The following is an 11385-nucleotide window of genomic DNA, read 5'->3' as shown; positions in this document are numbered from 1 at the left end:
AGTTATTAAAAAAGTGAAACTGTCACTGATTCACCTCTCATGTCAATCAACTCTGTGTATTTTCTTTCTCGTAAACGATTCGCTGTGATAAACTTAAAGGTCCTTTTTGGAGGATTGTCACATTTAAATTTTTTCATTACAAAGTAATTACGGCATTCATTTATGTCATTTGCAAATTCTGTATGTTTATGTCCGTAAACAAAGACATTTTCTTGCTGTATGGTGAATTAAATGGTATTCTATATATAAATATATAAAATATATAAAAAAAAAAATATATATATATATATATATATATATTATATATATATATCGCTAATATATATATATATATATACTATATATATATTTATGATATATAACTTTTTTTTTTAACATCATATTTTTTCAATAATTTTTGGTTCTGTTATATCTGGTTTTGATATATTTTGTTTTATGGTAACACTTTACAAAAGTTTCAGTGTTTAGTTAATGTTAGTTCGGTGTATGACTAACATGTTACAAACATATAGTACAATACATTATTAAAGTATATTTTAATAATCTTTGCTAAACAAATTTTGATTGTAATAATGCATTAGTAAATTGTTGCGATATTAACATTAACTAAGATTAATACATGCTGTAAAAACTACGTTCATCTTAGTTAGTTAACGTAAGTAGTTCAGTTTAACATGTTAACCTAGTTATAGTCGTTATTATTTTAAAGATCTTGTTTCATTATTTCTATAATTGAATTATATATAATTCTATATTATTTATATCTGTATTTTATCAGGGATGAGTCAGCAATAAATAGTAGATCTTGCAATGCACTTTTAGACAATCATGATATAAATTGCTGCCAATGCCCAGCAAATGTGCACGTGAATTCTGCTCTCTATCTGTTAACTCTCTTTTTCTCACTGACTCCACCACTTCTCAGTTTCCAGTGAAGAATGAGCTGCTTCACAAGGAAGCTTCTGGCAGTCTCTGCTTGTGGAAATCAAATGGGTTACGGTGTTCAGAGGTGATAACTGATAGCCAGTCATATTTGTCTGTACTTGTATTTGGTCTGTCTGCGCAACCCAATGTGTCTGACATGCTTAGGGGCTCGTGCTTCTGGCAGAAGTTCGTAACGTAAACATGACATGTGTAAAATCCATGCCCACGGTCCCCATGAACAGGAAGGGCTGTCACTCTGGAGTGCCTTCTCCTCTCACAATATTCTTCCTATGATTAGTTAATGGAATTAAAAATCCCAATTATAAGCTTTGACACTGATTATCCACACACTATTAGTCTTATTAGTTAACAATGGAAAACTCAAAAATCAAACATGTTGTATCATCATCACAGCTGATTCAGTGGCTGAAAGGTATGTAAAGCATTTTACATTAAGGTTACCATGCCCACAAACTAATTTGTGGTAACTTGGCCATGGCTTAAATAAAATTCTTTTCTCAAACTGGAGGGACAAGGACAATCATGTCTCATGTTTGCCCCCAAGATTTTCACATCAATGCTACAACCTGCCCTGAAAGAACGATTCGCTTCCCCAAAAACTGAGCTTGTGGTGACAGTCATCATGAATGATAAACATGCCGCTAGTTAGATGCTATACTTAAAAACCATCTAGTGCTGGAGTTACAAGTTGTTTTCCTCAGACTGTGTTGTTGGTCACTATTTAAAAAACCCGGCATTTTGCATTTTGAGCCAACCTTTCATACCTGCATGCCTCATTAGACTAGAGTTTTGCCTAGCCTGGGGTTTACGGAGGCCAAATTGCGTGTTTAATAGGCGAATCAGAACCACATGATCATGTACATCCAATATACGTGTGTGTTGGTGTGTGTGTGTTGTGTCTATATATATTACACACTACTTATGCTACATCTCACGTTCTTAACCTGCAGATTGTTTCAAGATGAAATCAAACAGGAAAATAGCAGTTTCACCAATTATGAAAATGCCAGTTTATATGCCCACATGCCATTTTTTATAACATCGTATTTACATTATATTTAAATGTGGTGAAAACTCATTTTACTAATTTGAAAGAAAACTAAGTCAAGGCCATCTGTGTTGACTTTTCTGATAGAGCCATCTGAAACTTTCATTAAGCTTCATCAATTATGTCATTTACTCCAGCCTGGAAACATGCTTGTTAATATTAATAACAAAATTGTATGATGAAACGTTATTGTTAGAATGGATGGACCCAGTCATAACTATCCCAGACTGAATGTTTGATCGGATATTGATTTTCATTCAGACAATAACTGCAGGACATAATTAGGACCAGGCTATTGTACGACATATGCAATGTAAGGTGAAAACTGAACACCAGCGCAGAAACTTCTTCCTTTCGTCTTCCCGAGGCTGCTACCTTCTCGGGATCGCAGACTAAAATGATGGCAACTCTCGATTGGGCCCTGAAGAACTAGAGTTGTTTCAAGGGATCTGCCACTGATGGTCAACTTTATTAATACACTCCCTGCTACAAAAAATCAGGTCACACTTTTGAAAGTTTGAAAACATGGTTAATTCAGTTCCCCTACTATGTCCAGCTAAACCAGAAGAGCTGACAGCAGAACCATCCCCTAAAACTAAATTCAGCTTTTAAAAACGACTCATGGCCAAACTAGAATATTTTTTTTTTTGACATTGTAAATGGATGCCATTGTAGGGGAAAAAACTGATTTTAATCCCAAAAAATATCTATTTAAGGATGGTGCTTGCAGCAGAGGAAATCATTGGTTGAAACAAAATAGCCTTTTTTCAGGTTTTGCTGTTTTGGTTTATCCTCACACCTGGGTCTTTTTAGTTTTAAAAAACTGATTTTTTTGTTTTCCCTCTGCTTTTTTCTTCTTTTTCTTCTTCTCTTTTCCCTTTTTTTTTCCCCCCTTTTTTCCCCCGGATGTTATTGTTAGGTTAGAGGTCAGCTAATGAAGACGACTTTGGCCACTCAATTTGAGTAGATTCTTGCTAAATGAGGCAGAATCCCAGTATATAGCATAGGAAAATTTTTACACTATGGGAATAACACTATGGAATGCAAGGTAAGCCCCGGTACAGAAATTAAAATAGGTGGTAGAGATGTTGCAAACCACATACTCAGTCTGGAATCGGATCCATTTGCAGGTCAGTGATGTCAGATGTATATCCTGATGACTGTTCAGGCCTGTGTTTGTGACATACAATGATTGTTTGACAGGAGTTGGCAGTAAGGGAACTTCCTTCAACCTGTCCTATAGCAAGCAAATAACTTAATCAAATGCAGCAAGGCCTTCACTTTCAACTCAGCAGTTGTCAGACACGGGGTAAGAAGGGGCACTTTACATCCCAGACTTGAGGAGACGGAGGTCGCTGGGGTAAGAGCCGTGAAGGACATACTGTAGAGTGGTCGTGTTGAACAAGATTCTTTGCTATTAAGCAATTTATTTTAAACATGCATTTATCTCAGTTTCTACAGACATGCTTTTTAAAGGACGCTTCATGTTGTATTTCAGATTGCTGGGAGATTTTTAAGTCAGTGAACTGATTTAAAGGATTTAGGATTTAGACGTTTACAATAATATTTAATGTTTGTTTTATTGCAGTCAATTTTTATTATATGATGCTGTTAATGATTTTCTGAGATTTGAAAAAAGGTACAAAAAATACTAATTTCATGAGGTTATGAGCTTGTTCTGCAATACATTTTATTACATTGTACAACTACATTTCCATCATTCTTTGTGGCAGCACAAAAAAAGGTAAAATACACAGACACAGTACCAATAACGCACCTAATGTGCATCATTTGCTTTCAGTTGGTTGCAGTAGCACTGAAAGCCTTCCTGTCTTTGTCAGAAAGTGAAAACACAACAGTCCATTTTTCATCTATTTATATCACTTGCACACACATCATGTCATAATTGCAATTTCCAAACTCCTAAGTAGGAACTTCCAATGGAGAACTTGAAAAGTCCTTGAAGAGTCATATAGTAAACCTTACGGAATAATAATAATAAAAAAGCCAGTTTAAAAGTATAGTTTATCAATGAAATTTAAAGTCAGTTTGACCTTTCTTGTCACCGCGACCGTAACTGAATAAACCGTATTTGGAAAAAGTGGAGCTCTGTATACATTCAGATAGCTCATATATAAATCATGTCTTCTGTTCTGTATACATGAATAGCTCTTTTCCCTCCTCTACACTTTCCCTTGACGATCAGCTACTGTAAACTGAACGCTGTAATGTTTAAGATGTCCACCAATGTTCCTCTAAACTGCTCATCTTGTGTTGGATGCGTAGCCTGCATAAACAGTCCAATGTAAACTTTATTTGACAATTAATAATCACAATTAAACAGTGGAAATAATGAGCTGTTCAGATTTTTGTCATAATAATGCAGATCTTGTGGGAATGGAAGGCTTTTAAACCTCATGTACCAGTGTTGTCTTGGGTCAGCTGCAGTTTTAGTCCTTCTGTAATCAGTGTTGCATTATCTGTAAAGCTCAACCACAAACAGTAAACACACACCAGCTCTGAAGCAGCCGACATTCATCACTCTTAAAGCTGCTCTTCTTATAGTCTGATTAGTTTAATGTGTAGGGCCTAGACAGCGGTTAAAGGGCAGGAGGGTTTTTAGCTCATTTGTAACAGATGTGTATTTCGTGAAAGATGTTTGTTCTCTGTCTGTGCTCCAGATTAGACCTCTCCGATAGCAAACTATAGCTGGACCATCATATTGGCATCATACTGGCTCGTCACTCTGTCATTGGTTGATTGCTCTAGGCTCCTTCCACTTCTCCTGCACCAATCAGAAGCCCTGAATGCTTACTGATCCCAGCTGCAGTGGTGTAGAGAAAGTTTGAAAGCTCTTGTGGTGGATCAGTGTGATGGTGGTCAGAACACAGTATTGTCTGCCCATCCACATACTGTGGCTACACCAAACCTATGGGAAATGTTTTTTTTTTTTTTTAGCTTTTCCTCACAATATTGAAACAAACATCCTCTAAGGGGCCGCTTAGGTGATTATCCCAGTTAAACTGAGGAGAGGGAAACACAACATGGAGGAGGTTGCATACCTGCATGGTATTTTTGCCTCAAACCGGCTCTGTTTTCAGCTCTTGACTGGCATATTTTATCATACACATCATGACATGTGCTGTTATTGGCATCTGCTCTGCTTCCACACTGACCAGCAGGCTTTTCTGATGTCTCATAATTCAATAATCTGTCTCCTGGAATCTCTTTGTATGCGTTCCCCTCACTCTCCTCAGGGTCTACTGTATGTACGGTTAGAATGTACGGCTTGTGGGACTCAAAGTTGGTATGCAAAATGTGATAATATAGACATCAGGTGAGCCTAAAGGTCACTGAAAAAGGTTTCACTTCCTTAATACAGTCTTAAAAAGGTCATATCATGAGGAGTCAAATGTCCCTTGTATTTTTCCGACTTACAACTTTATGATGTTGCACAGATGGCATGTAAATATGCATATGCAATTCATTGATGCTATTGAGTGATCTGAAATGTGGCAGGACATTTCTTAGAGGTGTCGTTGCAAAAAAGCAGACCATTTATTTAAGACAAATGATAGTAAATAGTCATGAAGAACTGAAACTACAAAAAGCATGACATGACTATTGAAGCCCGTTTCCACCACCAAATAAAAAATAAAGAGGTATTTGTGACTCTCACAATTCTGACTTTTTTCTTTCAATTGAGAATAAAAATGAGAGAGAACCGAGAAGAAAAGTCAGAATTGTGAGGTATAAACTGAAATGTATTAAAAAATATATATATAAAACTGAGATATAAAAAAATGTGAGAATATTGAGATAAAAGTCGCAATTACCTTTTTTTTTCCTTTGGTAGAAACAAAGAAACAGAATTGTGAGAAGTTAACTTAGAATGCTGAGAATAAAAGTCAGAATTGCAGCTGTAAACTCAGAATTCTAAGGAAAAAAGTAAGACTTGTAAAATGTAAACTCACGGCTGCATGATGTAAATTCTGAATTGTGAGAAATAAAGTCAGAATTTTGAGTTTATATCCTGCAATTCTGTCTTTTTTTCTCAGAAATGCAAGTTTATATCTGACTCACAATACTGAGTTTAATCATCTGAATTCTGAGTTTGAATTGTTGGAAACAGGCTTCCATATATGACCCTTTTAGTTTTAGAGAAAACAAGCCCCCACCCCCCAACAAAAACTTCCACAAGGGAAATAAAGATATAACCCTGAAGGGACAGTTTGTTTCTTTTTTTAATGCAGCTTGGACAAATTCCCATTGTTATGTCTTTCTTCTCTCTGATATTGGTCTCTCTTTAAAATAACATTAGCATATGTGTTCAGCATAAACTGATAAATGTGTTTTTAACTTAATTTCATGTTCCTACTTATCTGTGTGCTACATACAAACTCTATTATTTGCAGTTAAAGATTTATATAAGTAGCATATGGAGTGTACAGGGCACATCATGGCCCCTGTTGTATATTAAGAATTGGGCCAGCGGCTAAAGTCAATTATATAAAGCAGATTGCACATTTTCTCGCTTGTAGCTTTTTAAAAATATTTTCTGTGAGAAATAGGTCCTTGTGTTTGAATAGGCTGATAAAGTAGATATGTAGATTTGCAAATGCAATAATTACTTGGCAGGCCGGCGGCGTGACCTCTGAGTGCATTAGACACCTCTGATTGGTCGAAATGATATTTAGATTGGTTCTTTTGCTTCTTTCCTTGAAGTGACACAACTGAGGCAAGTTACACAGTTAATACTTAGGTTCACGGGTTTGTTGAAGTCATTAATCTGAAGTATAACATTTAAAGCATTACATTTTATAATCCCCTGTGTTTAATCTAACTGTTGATTTGACTGAAGCATGTTCAAAAGTTTGGCAAGAAGTCTCTTGTGCTCACAAAGCTGTATTTATTTGATCATAATACAGTAAAAACAATTGTGCTGCTTTATATTTTTATGGAAACCATGATATATATTTCTCAAGATTTTTTAATGGAAATGACTAAAGGACAGCATTTATTTGAAATAGAAATATTTTGTAAAAATGGAACTGTTACTTTTGATCAATTTAATGCATCCTTGATAAATAAAAGTATTAATTTCTTTCTTCCTTTCATAAATAATTAAAAAATAATACTGACATCAAACTTTGGAACAGTAAAATTAGTGATGATTTTATTCATTTTTGTTCGTTATTGTTTTCCCATCAACCGCTCCTGAAATACCTGTTGCACTTGGATTCGATTATAGTATGTTACACTGGCCTACAGAAACTGATTTGTGTTGAAACTGATTTGTGTTGGATATTTATTGTGTGGTTTTTCATTATTGTGTTTAGTTTTCTTGTGTGGTGTTTTGCCTGGTTCACCGAATCGTCATTTCTGGCATTAGCGAATCATAAATCACCTTTAAAAATGTGGTTGGTTCAGGGTCAGCTTCAACCCATACACACGTGTAGCGTTGTACTGTCAACATGAAGGGGATCTCTCACACTCCGACTAATGGATGGCAAATCTGCAGGGCATTGTGTTTGATGACGTGTCCGCCCACACCACCGCCATATGTGACCCAGTATGGCGAGCAGAAGAGTTACTGGTGTAATTCAATTGGTTTTTGTTTGTGTATGTTTGCATCACTCTGGGTAATGTTGTTTGATTGTTTTTTTAATGGCTTTTTGATGGTGTTATTGTCTTTTCCCCTTTATCCAGGGCATTTTTTTTTATGTTGACACAAACAACATTATAAAATATTCGGGAAAGAGTTTAACTTTGCTGAAATTATGGTGACATCTCAGAGAAACATGGTATTGCTCAGAAGTGGCTTTTTCATAACTCTGGAAACTTGGTCTGTTATAAGTCAACATGCAATCAAGCTTAACCCTTTTTACCTTTTTAATTATTCTGCATTGGTTCAATCTAGCATGTAGTATCCACTTGTAGCATAAAAACACAATCTTATCGAATGCCTGATTCACTCTAAAATATGTCTAGTTATGTAAAGTGGGTTGCAAAAAACAGTAGTGTTATTTTAGTATTATTTATGTACTATTATAGTATTTATTAATATTTTTAATTTTAGTTAAATATTTTATTTAGATCTTTATTTTTATTTAAATTTTAGTTTTAGTCCTTTTAGTATTTTATTTTATTTTAGTACTTATTTTATTTAACTTATTTTGTACTTTTCTATTTTTATTTTTTAAATTAAATATTTATATATTATTCCATTTCAGCTCTATTTCAATTACCAAAACATTTGTAATGGTTTTAGTTAATAATAACCAGGGTTATTATAATTAATTAAAACTAAATCTGTGACTAAAACTAAAACCATTACTGATTAAATATACATTAACTGAAATAAAATAAAATCCAAAAATGTCAGTTTTATGTCAACATTTCTCATTTTAAGTTAGTTAAAACTTAGCTAAAACTAAAACCTAAATAAAAATAAATAAAAACTATATAGACACAAACTACTAAAAATAAAAAACGGCAAAATTACTAAAATTGTAACTAAAATATAAAAATAAAAACTTCAAATTCAATTTATTAATAACAAATAATAGTTTCTCAATGATAAAAAATAGCGCTGACAATAACAACACTGAACAACAGTTCATGTAATTAAGATTGTAAACTAATTTATGATGAAGTAAAGTTATAAAATAAAAAATAAAAAATGTGGATAGTATAGCTCAGATTATTTGGTCTAGTATGTATTTGATGAGAAATGTTTTAATCATAGACTTCTTCCTATATCTTGAGCACAGTTTGAGACATTATTGTGATCTCTTGCGAGTTTACTGAGGTTTTTTCTCTAGAGAAAAATATGAAAAACAAGAGACATCTTTATTTGTTCTTTACATAATTTCAATGCTTCCTAGGAAAAATGCTTGATGTTAAAGAGATTTTTGAGATTTATCTTTCCCATGGGTTTTAACAAACTTTGTATCATCATGAGTCACGTAATCAGAGTCAGTTGAACTAAAAAACAGGAAACGAGTGTAAAGGATGGTCAGCCCAATACGCTTAATTATACATACAGTACATGAATATTCAAACAAGTCAGAACAGATGAGCGGTCCGATTTTATTCAGAAATATTGCTGGAAGACATTAAGACAACAGAACACATCTGACCACAGAGAACAGCCAATAACTTGGACAACTGACTTGGAACAGGGATGCCAGACTATGTAAAGTCAAACATGACAAGCTGCATTTGTTTAATATTATATAGCCTAGAGTTTTTAGTTTGTTCCCATCTTATATGATCCATAAAGCACAGGAAAAGCCCAAATTATCACAGTAATCAAAGCGAGTGTGTCATTCAGGAACGCCCGACTACGCCCGATCAGTTTACTTGGACACGCACCAGATCATGTTGAGCAATGTACTGTGTTTAATTATTTTTAAAGTCTCTGAAAAGATGGACAATCCAGTCTGTGATAAGGGACATCTAGCCCAAGGCCAGTCTATTTGGAAAGTGTGACACATGGTTTGCTGCTGCATTATTTATCTTTGTTGGGTAATCTTAGCGTAATAGTTTGAGAGATTCAGTTGTGAGTTGCCTTCTCACATCTGGTATCCGAGCGTGTAATTGTGACAGAGATGTATAGTGTTTTGACTTCAGATGTCTTAGTTTGCTCCTCAAGTCACATTAAGACAATGGCAGTGCTTTAAAGAAACCCTTCCGGCTCAATGCAGTGTTTATGCCAGGAACCTCAGTTGCATTTGGCTGTGATCTCGCAAGCAACCAAAAACAATACTGCCAGCGGAAAGTTAAACAGCAGTGAAATCCCAGAAGAGAATACTGTGAACTCTATTGTCTAAATTGAGATAAGTTTCCTCAAAGTTGGACAAACATCATGTCCCATTAAACATGGATGCTTGACATATAATCCAGACTTGGCAGGTCTTCTACACTGTCAAAAATACATATATCAAAGGGAAATACTTAATTACCTCGGCACGGGTCTACATTTCATTGACACTTGAAATGTGTTTTTACCATATGCTATTGATTTTAATTTAAAATAATATTGCTTATGTCATGCAAATCTGTCACCATCATGTAACAGTTATGTATTAAGTCACATATGGAAGGTTCTTTGAGGTGTTTTCATATGTGGTTTTGTGTTTTCAGTGCACTGAAAGGCCAAGAATCTGATCTTGTTGAGTGAAGTGTGCCTGGCACAGATAGATTAAAAAAAAAAAAAAAAAAAAAAGTGTTTCATTCCGGACTTGTTTTTATTTTAAACTATGATTTGAATGTTTTATTTTCTTTCAAAATATTCACTTAATTTAAATCACACTAGATAAATGTAAAATGTGCATTTATATGAAAAGAATAGTCTATTAAAAAATGAAAACTGTCACTTATTCACTCTCATGTCACTCCAACTCTGTGTATTTTCTTTCTGAACTATTCGCTTAAAGGTCCTTTTTGGAGGATTTCACATTTAATTTTTCATTACAAATTAATTCCGTCATCATTTATTATTGCACATTCTTTATGTTTATGTCCGTAAACAAAGACATTTTCTTGCTGTATGGTGAATTTAATGTATGTATATATATAAATATATAAATATATTAATTCCGTTATATATATATATTATATATATATATATATATATATATATATAATTAACATTTTATCTAGTACTACTGTTCATTCTTAGTTCATGTTAACTTAAGTAGTTAAGTTAACATGTTAACATTATTCTATATTATTTATATATTTATTTTATCAGGATGGTCAGCAATAAATAGTAGATCTGCAATGCTTTTAGACAATCATGATATCAATCTGTGCAATTCCAGCAAAGTGCTGTGAATTCTCTCTCTATCTGTAACTCTCTTTTTCTCACTCTCTCCACACTTTCTCAGTTTTCCAGTGAAGAATGAGCTGTTCACTGAAGCTTCTGGCAGTCTCTGCTGTGAAATCAATGGGTTAGGTGTTCAGAGGTGTAAATGATAGCCAGTCATCTTTGTCTGACTGTATTTGGCTGCGCAACCAAATGTCTGAAATGCTTAGGGGCTCGTGATCTGGCAGAATTTCTCAAGTAACATGCATGTAAATACATTCCCAAGGTCCCCCTGAACAGGAAGTGCTGTCAATCTGGATGCCTCTCCTCTCACAATCTTCTTCTTATATTATTTAATGAAATAAAATCCCAATTATAAGCTTGACACTGATTATCACCCACTATAGTCTTATTAGTTAAACTGAAAACTCAAAAATCAAACATGTTTTATCAATCAACAGCTGAAGTGGCTGTAAAGGTAAAAGCATACATTAAGGTTACGATGCCCACAGACTAATGTTGTGGTCACTTGGCATGGTTAAATAAATTCTTTCCTCAAACAGGGACAAGAAAATCATGT

The sequence above is a fragment of the Cyprinus carpio genome, chromosome A14, assembly GCF_018340385.1.
Source record: "Cyprinus carpio isolate SPL01 chromosome A14, ASM1834038v1, whole genome shotgun sequence".
NCBI lineage: Eukaryota > Metazoa > Chordata > Actinopteri > Cypriniformes > Cyprinidae > Cyprinus > Cyprinus carpio.
Note: the sequence above shows the minus strand (reverse complement) of the source record.